The 15061-nt window shown below is 49.9% G+C and overlaps 1 protein-coding gene across 4 annotated transcripts in view; it reads right to left on the reverse strand.

Moving 5' to 3' along the window:
* LOC146355868 (uncharacterized) overlaps positions 1-15061 on the reverse strand; it is an 81895-nt gene that overhangs the window by 38205 nt on the left and 28629 nt on the right. Inside the window, exon 6 of one of the 4 annotated variants that reach the window (XM_084831115.1) lies at positions 10783-10800. The exons of the other annotated variants lie outside the window; for them this stretch is intronic. The gene's annotated coding sequence lies outside the window, so the exon portion shown is untranslated. Of the gene's footprint in view, positions 1-10782; positions 10801-15061 lie in introns of those variants that run through there. 4 annotated transcript variants of the gene reach the window in all.

Consider the following 15061-nt stretch of genomic DNA (forward strand, 5'->3'; position numbering starts at 1 on the left):
AGAAAGGCGGGCCAGTTTTCATGTGTGGTTGGCTGATCTTTGAGCTCAGGGCTTGGGAAAATGAATCGGTCAGTTCCAAGATGGAGACCTCATGAACACAGCAACTAACCCTATGTGAGTCATCCAGTGGACCTCCCAGAAGAAGGATCTGGAATTAGGAATGAGCAGTGAAGTGGCCAAGTTTGCTGATGGCACCAAATTGTTTAGGGTGCTTAAAACAAAAAGGGATTGTGAGGAACTCCAAAAGGGCCTCCCCACACTGGGAGAATGGGCATCCAAATGGCAAATGTGGTTTAATGTAAGTAAGTATAAAGTGATGCATGTTGGGGAAAACAGTCCCAGCTTGACAGATGTGCTGATGGGATCTGAGCGGTGACTGATCAAGAAAGAGATCTTGGGGTTGTGGTTCACAGCTTGATGAAAATGTCAAGCCAGTGTGCAGCTGCTGTGAAAAAGGCAAATTATATGTTAGGCCTAATTGGAAAGGAACGGAGAATAAAACTACAAATGTCATACTGCCCGTAAACAAATCTATGGTGTGACCACACTTGAAATACAGTATACAGTTCTGGTCCCGACACCTGAAAAAGGATATTGAAGAGTTGGGAAAAGTGCCCCAAGGGGCAACTAAAATGATCAAGGGGCTGGAGCAACTCCCCCATGAGTAAAACTTACGATGTCTCGGATTGTTTAGTTTAGGAAAAAGGAAACAGAGGCATAATAAAGGTGTATGAAATTATGCATGGTGTGGAGGAAATGAATAGGGAGGCATTCTTCTCCCTCTCTCAGAATACTAGAAACTGGAGTCATCCCATGAAGCTGGGATGTCCCAGATTGGTGGGAGACTGAGGACAAACAAAAGGAAGTTCCTGTTCATACAGCACATAGTTAAGCCATGACCCACAAGATGTAGTGATGGCCACCCATTTGGATAGCTTTAAAAGGGGATTGTACAAATTCCTGGAGGCTACTAGTCCTGATGGCTCTATGCTACCTCCAGTACCAGAAGCAGTATGTCCACCAGTTGCTGGGGAACATGGCAGGAAGGTGGTGTTGCACTCATGTCCTGCTTGTGATTTTCCCACTGGAAAACGGTTGGCACAGTGTGAACAGAATGATGGACTAGGTGTACCTAGGTCTGATCCAGCACGGCCCTTTTTACGTTCTTATGACACCAACAGGATTTGACTGTTCCTGACTTTAACACAGACTCCAACAGAGAGTACAAAACGTTCATGCTAGTGCCTTGTGGCACGGAAGAGAGAACGAAAGAGGGGGAAGATAGAAAATGGCCACCCACCTCAGCATTCCTGTGGGAGAGATGTGCCTTCCACACACCTTTGCACCCAGCTGAATTTTCGTTCCAACAATTATTTATTTATTTATGTATTTCATTTCTATACCGCCCAATAGCTGAAGCTCTCTGGGCGGTTCACAAAGCAAACTGCAGCCAAGAGTATAGATTGTTTCTTCTAGTGTCTCATGGAAGAGGAAAGTAGCTGGAGGGGAGCTGGAGAATTACAAGCCACCTCAGCGCTGCTTGAGACGCATCGGCCTTCCTCCACTGCAGAAACCTGAAACGATGGACTCCTGACATGGCGAGGACATCTTCAGGCAAAACGTTCTCCTAATGCATTATGACTTTGAATTGGAAGAGCTCCTTGCCTGAGGCGAATATGAGGAAAAGGTGAGAAGTAGTCACGGAGACATATTGTCGCAAACCAGTCTCCTCGACATAGGAGGGGGGTGGGAATGGAGGTGAATGTAGCCATCCTGAATTCTGGGGACAGATGTAAGCGCTTGCGTCCTGAAGGTCCAATAGAGGAGAAGGTCCACCATCTTTCTATCACATCCTTGCTCAAGCGTAGTGATTTCTTCTTTTAGAACCTGCGTAGAACGAGTAGAGCGGGAGATCCCCAAGCGGGGGAATATCTTTGAATCTGATGGCGATGATAGAAAGTCCCTCCTTGTCAGTGGTAATGGACTTTCAGGCGTCCAGAAAAGATCCAAGCCTGTTGTGGTGAGGGGGAGCCCAGAGTAGGGCCCCTTGGTAGGGGTCTGTTTGGTTTGGTCAGGGTGTTTGCCCCGAGAGGTTACAATACATTGTATTTGTTTTGGAATGGCCTCTTCGTGTGAAAAGAGGAGTAGGAGCCCAGTTTCGGAGCCTGAATCAGCTTGGCCTTGAGGTTGCCGTTGGCGATGGCAGTGTAGGCGTGATCTGTTGGTGAACATCGCCAAGGATTGGAAACTCATTCCCATCTTCCACGGTGATGTTTTTATTTTGTAAACGCAGTTGAGTGTGCCATCCATGGAAGCGCTGAAAAGACCTTCGCCGTTGAGCAGGAGATCTTCTACAATCAACTTGGCTTCTCAGTGGAGTCCAGCATTATGGGGCCAGGTATCTCATCAGAGAGAAATACAGCCTTTGAGACAGTCAGCTGTGTGGCAGGCTGCATTGATCTGCTGACCTGCAAGTCTGTGTTCCTCCACTTGGAATACCGTCACCAGATTCTTAACACCTCCCGCAAGACAATCGGAGAAGGTAGCCGCTTTTCCCCATAAGAACAGTTGGCAGGCTGCCATGGAAGCCTCTGAGTTTGCCACTTGGAGTGACAGCGCTGCTGTGGAATAAATTCTATGTCCTGGAGAGTCTAATTCCCTCCCTCCTGAACCCACAGGAGCAGTGTGAGGCTTTTGCTGTTTGATGAGGAAGGAGCAGTCCTCTTCTTGAACCCGAAAAAGGTTCTCTGCCTTTCTAGACGTGGGTGGCAGAATGGAAGGTTTCGCCCAAGATTGTTGGATTGCATGGAGTAGCTTAGGAAGCATTGCTGTGGTAACGGGTGGACCCAAATCAGGTTGGATTTATTGAAAAGCCGGGTCCATTACTGGGACCAGAGGAACTTTAATATCTAGTCCCAGGGACTTCGCCATCCTCAGGATTTGGTCGGCATATGGCCTTATGTCATCTGACGTTGAAAGACGATTTTGGTCCTCTATGGAAGTGTCTGGTGAGGCGGTCAAAGCCCACGCTGAAGAGGCAGAGGATGAGTCCGAGCAATAGTCATGCTGTGCTGAAGAGGCGTGGTTAGCCAGGGTTTGTGTATTAGGGGCCAGGGATGGCTGGTGAGTTGCACAGCTGGCGGTGACCGCGTAGTGGCTAGTGGATCTGCGCGTTTTTTCAGGATTATGTCCTGAAGAAAGCTGGCTGGAAGAGGAAGGCGTAAAGCGGGCAGTGGAGTTGTAACATCTGGTACTGTGTTAGGTTCCAGGGACCTTCAGGTGGTTTAGATGCTGTGTGCAAAGGCATTGCTTGGGCAGAGGTCACCGTATGTCACTCTAGGTGTTGTGGGGAGCGAGAGCGCTGGCAATGGGGTGACAGCACACGAAGTCACTATCTCTATAGTCATAATGATGTTGTCTTGGTGGCAAATGGGCCTCCTCGTAGTAAGAAGACAATCTGTAGTAGTGGGGCCGTCTATGACTCTCACACGGCATATTATAGCAGTGATGCAGGAAACCTCCCGAAGAGGCCAAAGAAGCCAGCACTGCTTGTCGGTATTGAAGAGATCCATGCTTTCTCAGAGAAGGGTCTCGAGGGTGATAGGACGGTGTAGGTGAAAGACGATCCCTGGAGTCACCTTCTGATACCAAAAAGACTCACTGGCCAACGTCCGGGGGTGCCGGTTCCATGGCAGTTTAAGCTCACTCAGTATCAGTGATGGCAGCCGAATGGGAATTTGAGGAACCATCTGTACTGAGGGAAGCTGGATTGGTGCCGGGATCGGCTCCAGTTCAACATCGAATTTGATTCTACGAGCCATTTTGTTTTTGTTTTTTGGTCCTGGAGCCTGAGGGTCCATAGGGCATTTCGGGACATGGCCTACTTGATTTGCTCAGTATCAACTGTCGGTCTGGAGCTGTTGGTCCGAGTGGACAGTCAAACTGGTCAGTGTTGCAGGGGTTAGTACTCCCGACACCGGGGATGGTGCATCGCCCCGGCCGTGGGCGTTGAACTCTTAGGTTAGAGGTGCCAAGATAGTGATAAATCAGATTCCAAGGTTTACTTACAAGGAGACTTTATTGGGTGACTTACAGCACAGAGGCATACCCAATGGTTGGATCAGACGGCTTCCTGAACCTCGAGCCATGGGGTCAAATGGGTTTTATACAATATATGTTAGCCATGAGGCAGCACAGCAGCAGCACGCACCCCTAGCGTTCATTCTCAGCATAAACTAACAGAACTTCGTTCTCCGCACAGCCACCTGCAGCTCAGCATAAACACAGAACTTCACTTCTCAGGCACAGCCTGTTAGAGCTTTCTACTCATTAATAAGGAATGTGCTGAGAAGGCTGTAATCGACCTTTTGACTCATTTGCACATGCTCAGAGGCTTACTAACAAAAGAATTGCACCAATAATGAACTTAAGCAAGCATTATGGATCTCTAGGCCCCTCTAGCACTACAGATGACTTGGCTATGCTCCTGGGGCCAATACAGATGGCTCCCTGGAGCACATTTCATGACGTTGCACACTGGGACTAGCTGAGAAACAGCTGGAGCCGATTTGTCGCAAATGGAGGCCGACGCAGCATAGAGAAGCCATGCGGTGGTTCTGCGCGACCATGTGTGGTGCGTTGAGGGCTTGCTCCCACAAAGGACCACGGAGATGTGCCATTCTTTTCCTTCTGGCCTATGTAGTAAAAGCTTGGCAGTGGGTACTGGAATCCACTTTGGGTTCCTCTCCAAGGAAGAGAAGGCAGTTTGAGTGTCCATCAGTCAAAGGTATTTTCTTGCTACAATGGATACACTTTTCAAAGAAGTCCTTAGAGGCCATGCACACCTAAGAGCAGAAAGGAAGGAAGGAAGGAAGGAAGGAAGGAAGGAAGGAAGGGGGAGGAAAGAACAGACAGACCCTATTCACCATTCCAGAGAGGACCAGAAGATCTTAAGAGATATTGTAGACATGGTGAAAGGGAACACTCAAAATATGGCCATTCACTAGAGCAGACAAAAAGGAACCGGGTGGCAAAAAGGAGCAATGTCTATAGAAGTCGCAGGGGAGGTGGGCAGAGCTCCCACCTACAACTCTGCTTAGCATTAGAATTTTCTGAATGACTTTCTGCACAGGAACATAACCCACAGGAGTGAGCCAAGGAGCTCGTGAAGAAGAATTAAGAGCTACCTCAGCACTCCTGAGGGACAGATGTGCCTTCCTCAGCTCCACCACTGTGGCTGACAGGAGAGACAGACCCCAGGCAGAAGGAGGACTGCATCGTAATTTGAGCCCAGGTGGACCCCAGCTCCATGGCATCCCAACAGACTCCAACTGAGAGGATAAATCGCTAATCCTAGTGCCTTGTGGAATGGAAGGGAGAGGGACCTGGAGGGGAGCTCGACCATCATGAGCAACCTTAGGACTGCCCTGGGATGTATCCGCCTTCCTCCACTGCAGAAATCTGAAATGATGGACTGCTGACATAAGGAGGACATCATCAGGCTTTGATTCCCCTGAGTGGAACACAGCCCCCAACAGAGAGTGTGAAAACATTCTCCTAGTGCCTTGTGAACAGTGAATGAATGACATGGAGGTGAGGTGGAAAATGACCACCTACCTCAGCGCTTGTCACGTTTCTCTTTGCCCCTGCTGTAAAACTTCAAAAGCCAAATCAAAACACAGACAAGAGACTTTTAATCCACTTAATCCAATGGGTCATTCAGATGCTAATTGTCAGTGACCCACAGTACACAAAGGAAATAAGCTCAGGGAGTTCAAAGGAAAACTATGAAAGTTGCCCACCATCTGAGGAACAGACGAGCTTGCTGTCTTCACTTAAGGGGTGGGGGGATCTGCCTCTATCTCGTGGGGACTCTAAACGCAGCTGTTCCCGTCGGGCTAGTCGGGCAGATCACGTAAGCTCTGCCCCTGCCATTTCTCTCTTGTCTGCATCTGCATCTAGCGTTTAAGAACTCAGGTTCTACCAACCCCCCTCTCCCTGTTCGCTGTCTCTCACAGGGATGGGAGAAGAGGGGCCCTCTCCATCTAGCTGTGCCTTTGAAGCTTGAGGAGTAGGCCTATCCATCTCTTAATTAAGTCCACAGCCCCCTGAAGGGCAGTAATGGAAACTTGGCTTGTATCCAATCTCTTAGCTCGGGGGGTTCTCAACCTTCCTAATGCCGCAACCCTTTAATACAGTTCCTCATGTTGTGGTGACCCCCAACCATAAAATTATTTTCGTTGCTACTTCATAACTGTAATTTTGCTACTGTTATGAATCATAATGTAAATGTAATGTAATGCTCTCTACACAGTAGCTGCTCTCTACACATGTGTGACTGGTCCGCATAAGTACATTATGGCGCCAACCCTGTCACATTCACCTGTATTTGTACGGGGTGTATGTGATGGGGTTGGCGCGATGTTGTCATCACGCCGGGTACTCGTATGTGGGCGTATCTGCATGTGGGCGGACCCACCTGGAGATGGATAGAGGAGCGGTGTCTCGGTTCCTAAGACCATCAGAAATATGTGGTTTTCAATGGTCTTAGGCGACCCCTGTGAAAGGGTCGTTCGACCCCCAAAGGGGTCACGACCCACGGGTTGAGAACCGCTGTCTTAGCCTGTTCTGACAGTTGAAGAGACAAAGTTTTTATCAAAGCAAGCAGCTCCTCCGTATTTCCATCACTTCTAGAAGACTTTGCCAAGGGAGGTGTGGGGGCGGTCGGCGGTGATTCTTTTTTCTCTCCTCCTTTTGATGTTGCCATGCTTCTCCTTAAACAAATTTTGCAGGTCCTTGAGTATTGTTGGTATTCTCTAATCCATAAACACTAAAAATCTACATTTGGAGCTCAGCCTTGTGTTCTCCTAATTAGACAGGAATTTCAAAACAGCTTTGAGTCGATGTCTTTGCTCCAGAAAAATAACCTTGGAGCCCAGCCCTTCTGCTGCCCTGCAAAATGAGCTACTCTTCCAAGATTTCATCCAGATTGCACTCTTGCTTCCCCTCTTAGTTCCAGGGGAAGATAAAAAGGTTTTTCAACCTTTTAAAAGCTGTTTGAGATAGCGTCCCGCGGAGCCTCCGCAGAACACTGCCAGGGCGACATTCGCTCCGACCGGAAGTCGAATGCCCACACGGGGTTGTTGTGAGGATAAAATGGGGAGGAGGAAGAAAATGTAAGCCACCTTGGGTTCCTTGCAAGAGGAAAAAAGCTGGTATATAAATGCAATAAATAAATAAATAAATAAGCACTTGAAGAGCGCTATCATATGTTCCCTCATAGTCAAGATGAAGCCTGAGAGATGAGAGCTCAAATATCTTCCTAAACAGCTCTCCTCCATTCTAGCTTGTTTCCCATGGAAGATCTCTCTGGTAATAACTCAGAAATAAGCTCAAGTCCAAAATGGAGCTGATCCATAAGGTGTACTTACTGTTTGGATTTTATCCCTCCTTTCGCCAAAACTAGCTGCGAAATTGAACAGTGATATGCTGCCATGTCAGTGACCTTCCCAGGTGTACTGGACTCTATGTTATGCTGCCTAAAACCTGAAGCAGACTTGGGTTCAGAGGCCACAAGACCTACTGAAACGGGACAAATCCTGACATCAGTCAATAGTTACAAATCCAACAGTTACCAAGTATGGCATAGAACTAAGGGGTATTAAAGGAAGTTTTACCTTGTGGGAGAGGCCCTGCCGTTTCTGTAAATTATGAATGCATGTGTGTGAATGAAATTTTACCACAAAAGTCCTTCATTTCATTGTGAGCTGTTGTCAGTGCGACTATTGTCTAGGAATGTGCGAAATCAGCACTTTTCAGAGTCAAGGCGGCCACTTCTCCTTGCCTGGCCAAATTTTAGTAGACAGGAAACGGGAGCCTGTCGTAAATTTAAACAGGAGCTTTAAGATAAAGTCATTGATACATTCTAATTTTCCAGTAAGACCCAGAGACTCTTAGCAGAGAACATCCTTTTTGCCTTTAGCCCTGGAAATAGCAGGGAAGGGCTCCTGTCAGGGCTGGTGAAATCGCTCTCCCCACTCGCCCAGGGAAGGTGAACCGTCCTGAAAAGAAAGGGCCATATTGGCATCTCTCAGCAGAGAACAGGCCTATCCTACCGCAGACACATGAGTTACACCGTTCAAGCTGCCCGTTATGGTCCAAACATTTCCCCTTCCCTGGGGCGGGGGGCAGGTTTCACCAGCCGGGAGAGACGCCCTTCCCAGGCCTAAGGATAAAAAGGGCAGGGGCACAGGGCAGCCACTGCTCTCCCTCCCTCGCTGCTCCGTGCAGTCACCCTTTTCTTCACAAACAATATAAAAAAGATTTCCCCCTATGCTGGCACACCATATGCGATGGTGACTTCGGGTGTCTGTGTGAGATCTGACGGTCCCCCAAGGGAAGGAGAAATGGTTTGCAAATGAAGTGTCTGAGGTAGATCAGGCCCAGAGACGAGGCCTAGGTGGGGAACAGGCCTAATGTGCCTCAGACACTTGAGTTACCCCACTGAGTTACACCACGCTTGAGTTGCATGGTTGCCCTTTACTTGCAAGACATTTCTCCTTTCTTTTTCTCAGCTGTTTCCAGGGCTAAAGACAAAGGCTGGGAGCACTGACCGGCCACTGCTCACCCCGCTCCCTTTTCTACGCAGTCGCTCCTTTTTTAAAAGGAGGAAACAACTATTTCCCCCATATGCTGGCCTGCCACATCAGAGGGTGATTTGGGGGTGGGGGGTGAATTGGAGTCATAAAAACCCGCTCTAATACTAACCTTGCTGTCTTCACTGCCCTTATCCTATGTAATCTCCTATGTAATCTTCATTGCCAGCAAAGAAAGATGTTCCCATACAGGAAACTGCGATGCCCGATGGAGCGCCTGTCCTGACGTGAAGCAACCCGGACACTACGATAAACATCTGAGGCCTTCCTCCAAGTGCCTCCTCCAAGAGGGTTTTGTATCAAGGCAACCAGGGAGAGGGCCTTCTCAGTAGTGGCTCCCTGATTGTGGAATGCTGTCCCACTGAGGTCCGCCTGGCATCAACATTGCCATTGTCAAGGATAACGGCCTGCTTTCCGCCATAAGATCGAGTCAGGCTGTCATGCTGGATGTAACCACCTGGAATTGTTTGTAATCTAGAGGCTCCTTTGCCCCTGCTACCTAGCCCCTGCTACCTAGCAAGTGCCAACAGCTGGAGGTGGTGGAGAGTCCCAGCCTCTCGGAGGCCAGGGCGGTCCACCCAGGGACTGAGCCAGTGATTGGCTGAGGCAAACTCTGCCCTGGGTTGCCAGGGCTGGGCTTTAAAAGTAGGCTGAAGCCGAGGCATGGGGTCTCCCTTCATCCTGGTGGTCCTGGACCTGCAGACGGCTGGTTGCTATCCAGGGAGATCCATACTTAGGTATGTAAGGACAGGCCAGGTAGATTTATTATTTTGCTTGGGTGTGCATTCATGAAGCTCTCTGTTTATAGTGAAGTGATTTAGCTTTGTACCCTCTGTGTAACCTGCTACTTCCATGCTTTCCTTTCCCTCTACCCTTTTATTTTGGATCTTAATAAACCTTTATCCAACCTTTAGTGGGTGTGATCTCTCTGCATAACCTCGGTGCTAATTTCAGTGCCTCTTGGCTTATGGGGTTGGCTATTGGGTATTTTGGGGGACTGAAAGGCCAGGTTTGGCCAGTCCTGTTTTTGGGAAGGGGGTCCCAGGATTGGGTCCTGGGCGGTCCTCCCCCGCAGGGAGGTTGGGGCCGGTTCCGGCGATGGGGATCCTCCTTCCCTTCCTCCCTCCTTCCTTGACAGCCATCTTTACGGCACCAGGTTAAAACAGTCCCACGCCATTTGACAGAATGTGATGGGGCATTTCTGTCAGTTGTTTTGATCAGGTCCAGTAGCTGCCTTTAAGTGTTTTAGGTGTTTAAAATTGTTTTTCAATTTTGCATGTTAACGATTGTATATTATGTTTTCATTCTCTTGTATTTGTGGCTTGTAAATTTTGTGAACTGCCCAGAATGCCTTGACTATTTGGCAGTATAGAAATGAAATAAATAATAATAAACAAATGGTAGATTTCCTGCATTTTCTTTAACAAATCCAGTTTCAGTCATTTCAATGAAGCAGTGCAAAACAAACAGCTATAAAATGAGGACATTTTATGCAAATCTGTCTTCTTTTATTCTCTTTTTTGGTGATACATTTCCTCTTATGATGATGTGTAACTGGCCACCCTAGTGGGAGCATATCAAAAAACCAAGTTTCTGAAGCCTTTGTTAAGTTTTTGGTTCCTGGCTCTTTTGGTTTAAGCATTGCGAGAAATGTCTATTAACATGAATGGCTTCTAGTCCATGACCATTTCAAATAAATGTTTACATGTTCCTTGATGTCCTTGAACAGCTGAAAGGTCAGCATTCACATTGCTCTTTCGTCCCCTTTAATGCCCTAACTCAGCAATATGTGCTTCTGAGTAAACATGCATAGGGCTGAGCTGGAGAGGTTGCTCATCTGTTCTGATATTGTGGGGACAGAAGTGGAAGCTCAGAAATGGGGCTGGCATCAGGCAGGGCCGGACTGACCATGAGGCACAAAGCCAGCAAGGGAGCAGTGGCTGGAGGGGACAGCTGCCCCTCTCTTTATGGGAGGCAAAGTGGTAAACACCAAGGCCCCCAATGAGGAAGGGCAAGAATGCGTGGAGAGAGCAGGCAAGTGGAGGAAGAGGAGGCAGCTGCTCCTGCCTCTGTGGCCTCACGAAAGACTCCTGAGCAACCTTAGCAGTCATGGAATAGGAGGACAGGTCCTCTCATGGGTCAGCAACTGGTTAAACAACAGAAAGCAGAGAGTAGGAATCACTGGTAAATTCTCCCAATGGAGGGAAGAAAATGGTGGGGAACCACAGGGATCTGTATTAAGGCCAATGCTTTTCGACCTGTTCATAAGTGATCTGGAATTAGGAGTGAGCAGAGAAGTGGCCAAGGCTGCCGATGACACCAAATTATTTAGGGTGGTTAAAACAAAAAGGGATTGCGAAGAGCTCCAAAAGGATCTTTCCAAACGTCTAAATGGCAAATGCGGTTCAAGGTAAGCAAGTGTAAAGTGATGCACGTTGGGGCAAAAAACCCTAACTTCAAGCATAACCTGATGGGATCTGAGCTAGCAGTGATCAACCAAGAAAGAGATCTCGGGGTTGTGGTGGATAGCTCGATAAAAATGTCAACCCAGTGTGCGGCCGCTGTAAAAAAGGTAAATTCCGCTGATAAGGCCCTGTCTCATCATGTTACCACCAGCCACACCATTGTAGCCCTCTCCTCCAGGAATTTGTTTAACCCCTTTTTAAAGCCATCCAAATTGGAGGCCATCACTACATCCTGTGGTAGCGAACTCCATAGCTGGACTATGCGCTGTGTGAAGAAGTCCTGCCTTTGATCCATCCTGAGTCTCCCACCCTTCAGCTTTATGAGAAGACCCCTTTGGGTTCTAGCATGTGGAGAGAGGGAGAAAAATGTCTGCCTATCCACCTTCTCCACACTGGGCATACTGTTGTACACCTCTGATCATGTCTCACCTTACTTGACTTTTTCCCAAGCTCAACAATCCCAGCTGTTGTGACCTTCCCTCACAGGGGAGTTGCTCCAGCCCCTTGGTCATTTTAGGTGCCCTTTCCTGAGATGTCTGTAGCTCCCAGGTCAGAGCAGGACCTAGCTACATGGACTGAGTGATCTCCGCTGCATTCTTGTGGGAACCCCTACCCCCCCCCCCCGGATACTTCCTTGAAGTGTTGTTCCCAAACGTACTCTGGTTCTTGTGTAACTTTTATTCCCCTTCCCCAGTAAACTTGCTGCCTCTTATAGCTGACTGGCTGTGTGTTCCACTCTAAATTGCCTCCGTCCTAAATCCAGCATCTTCCTCTTGGTTAATGCTACCGTTTAAGGTTTCAGGCCTAAGCCTTGGGAACAGAGGGTGCTCATTTGGCCCAGTTTCATAGGCCGGAGGGGTGTCCTGTAGGATCTGAGCATCCCCTGGCTCAGGCCGACTTGGAAGTAAGGGGTGGTGGCAGCCTACCTTGCTGGGTTGGTGTTCAGCCTGAGCAAGGTGTAGAGAGGGGTGATCCGGTAGATATTGTTTACTTGGATTTCCAAAAGACTTTTGACAAAGTCCCTCACCAAAGACTCCTGAGCAACCTTAGCAGTCATGGAATAAGAGGACAGGCCCACTTATGGGTCAGCAACTGGTTAAAGAGCTGGTAAAAGTGCAGAAAAGGGCAACTAAGGGTGCAATCCTTTGCATGCATAGGATTGCACCCTGAAATGGGGGCTGGAGCATCTCTCCTATGAGCTTGTGGGTTCCTAGTCGACAGCTGGTTGGACAGCTGTGTGAACAGAATGCTGGACTAGATGGACCCTTGGTTTGATCCAGCATGGCTTTTCTCATGTTCTTATGTTATTTTAAATTAATACCATTTTCTTACTAATAATACTTTTCCAGTAATGTTGTTTGAAATGTTGTTGCTTAAATGGTGCGATCTCTTTTTTTGTTGTGTTACTCACCCCACGCCAAGAAGCCAAACTCCAGACTATCTAGAAGAGTGTTTCCCAGAGACGCAGAAGGTTTTTTCGGCTGTCTGGTGGAGGCAGGAGGGGGAAATAAAAAATTCCACCTGGTAACCTCAGAAAGGTCATTGGAAGGGGAAGAGCAAACAGGACCAGGGAGCCTATTTTTCCTGGCCTCCCTGCCAGTCCCATTACACCCCCAAGCCCATGAGTTTGCCCCCACAGCCCACCCACCTTTCAGACTGATGTTTTTTCAGACTGCCCCATCTCCCCGTTACCAGACATCCCTTCCTGCAGTGAAAAGTGGCACCAGCATTCCAGGAGTAGGGAGGCACAAGAGCTTAGAAGCCAACCACAGAGCACAGCAGCAATGTGGAAGAGAGAATGCGCGCCATTTTGCAGCTTGGAACACAGACGCGCAGAGCAAGAGCTGTGAGTAGGCTGGATGGACCCGGGGGGTGCAGGGCGTCTCCCTTGGGACCTCATAAGGTGCAGCTGAACTGCTGGATCCCAGTTGCCAGGGTCTCATAAGACTCTGGTGCTCCGGTTGTTTTGGGCCATCTCTCTGGATGCGGGACGAGCCACAGGTGAAACCCAGCACGGTTCTCCCTGTGTTCCGAGCATAACAAATCCAGCAATGGGAACGGGAGGCCTGTCCTTTAATTTTCTCCTGAACCGGACTGCGGTTCGTGACACAAGAGCCGACTGGGGCTGTGAAAAGGAAGACTCCAGAGCAGAGTTCCCTGTGACTTTCCTAAGATCCTGCTTCTAGGAGCCCTCTCAAAGCACCCCTGAGCTGCCTGTTCACGGCCTGTGAGCCCTGGCTCCTGCCCACCGGCCTGGAGAAATGTCCGTGCTCCCCATTTCAACCAGCCGCGACCGTTGTGTGTCTTTTTGCTGTCTGTTCACACGTTCGCATGTGAACGGCGTTTATATTACGCACGATGCTGTCTTTGCAAGGGGTTCCATCTTTGGGCGCGCTGCAGAGAGCCTTCCCTACTGCGGGGTATAGAAAGATCAGAAATGGAACCCCCCGCCCAGTGCCTGAGGGCCCCCTTCTTCCGTGCTGCTGATACGGACTCAGACCTGCAGACGTCATCTCGGGGGATCCGTTGCGTGCCCATCCCGCCCCCCAAGGCGGCCTGCAGCGTTGTTCTGGGGAGGGACCTGGAAAAGGTCTGCAGGCAGGGAAGCAGGGCGCGCTTCTTCCCATCGATCCTCCACGGGTTAAGCGAACCGCGCTCTGCTTCCTCGAGAGGCGGGGATGTTTTGAAAATGGGCGGGGAGGGCGGTCGCGCCACGCTCCTCTTCCGGCAAGGGAAAGGGGCCCAGAGCCCTTGGGCAGGAGGGGGGCGACGCGTGGAGAGGGACCAGAGCTGTGGGCCGATCCGTGCAGTCCAGCTGCCGAATGGGACCCAATCTGCCGGGCTCCGATAGCAACCCAGGCCCCGGGAGGCGGGGCGCAGAGGGGGTCGCCTTCCTCTGGGGCGAGGAGGAGGAGCGAAGGGCGCCGGATAATCTGCAGCTGCAAAGCTCCCCGCGCGCCTGAAGCGGCTTTGTTCCGTCTGCAGGATCATCTTTCTGCTGTCCGCCGCAGTGCTCCGTCCAGTTGCCCGGATGCAGAGCCAGCAACCGAGGGAGAAGGTGGGTGGGGTGAAGCAAGCGAGCGAACAGGGGAGCAAACAGGAGTTGGCCAGGGCAGCTGCAGTGGCAGAGGAGACACAGGCAAAGAGGTAAGTGGGCTGGAGGAAGCCCAGAGGGCTGTCCATGTCCTGCTGCATGGCCGTGGGCTCACCAGGGGCCCCTGTGGGCTTCTGTTACTTGGGGGCGTGTGGCCTGAGTACTCCCAGCAGCTGTGTGGGCAGGAAGCTTCAGGCTGTTTCCCGCCTCCCCGCTGAGCAGAGCAGAGCAGAGCAGAGCAGGGGAAGCTGCTCCAGCTGGTCTTGCGACTACAGAAGCAAGCGAGCTCCCAGAGAGCGAGTGAACAGGGGGGGCGAACAGGAGGTGGCCAGGGGAGGTCAAGGGGGAGGCCCCTAACATTTTAAGAACATTGTTAGTCTTGCTACACACCCTTCCATACCAGTGGGACTCTGTTTTTAACCCCCAGTGAGCAGAGGACCAGGCACAGGCTACTCTAGAACAACCAGGAAGCTAGACTCAAAAAGGGGAAAGAGGCTATGGAAGGACAAGACTCGGGTGGTGGTGACCTGCAAGGTCCGTGCCATGTTCGTTTCCTTGCCTGAGAACAGCATGGCCTACACCTGCAACAAGTGCGAGTTGATCACGCTGCTGGAAGAAAAAGTTCCAGGGAATAAGAGAACACGAAGAGTTCTTGGACAGAACGGTGGAACTACAGCAGCAAAGCAAAGTACAGGAGTTAGAAGAGCAACAGCAAGCTGAGGCAGAAGAGGAAACTGCTGAGGCGAAAAATGAAGAGGACACTCCTTGGAAAAGGGTGACAGTTCGGAGCAGAAGAACTAGAAGACACTCGGCACCAGTGGAGGCAGTGGAACTAGGGAACCGTTTCC

The sequence above is a fragment of the Heloderma suspectum genome, chromosome 2 (assembly GCF_057233095.1).
Source record: "Heloderma suspectum isolate Gila_16-S chromosome 2, 16-S_ref, whole genome shotgun sequence".
In the NCBI taxonomy this organism is placed as follows: Eukaryota; Metazoa; Chordata; class Lepidosauria; order Squamata; family Helodermatidae; genus Heloderma; species Heloderma suspectum.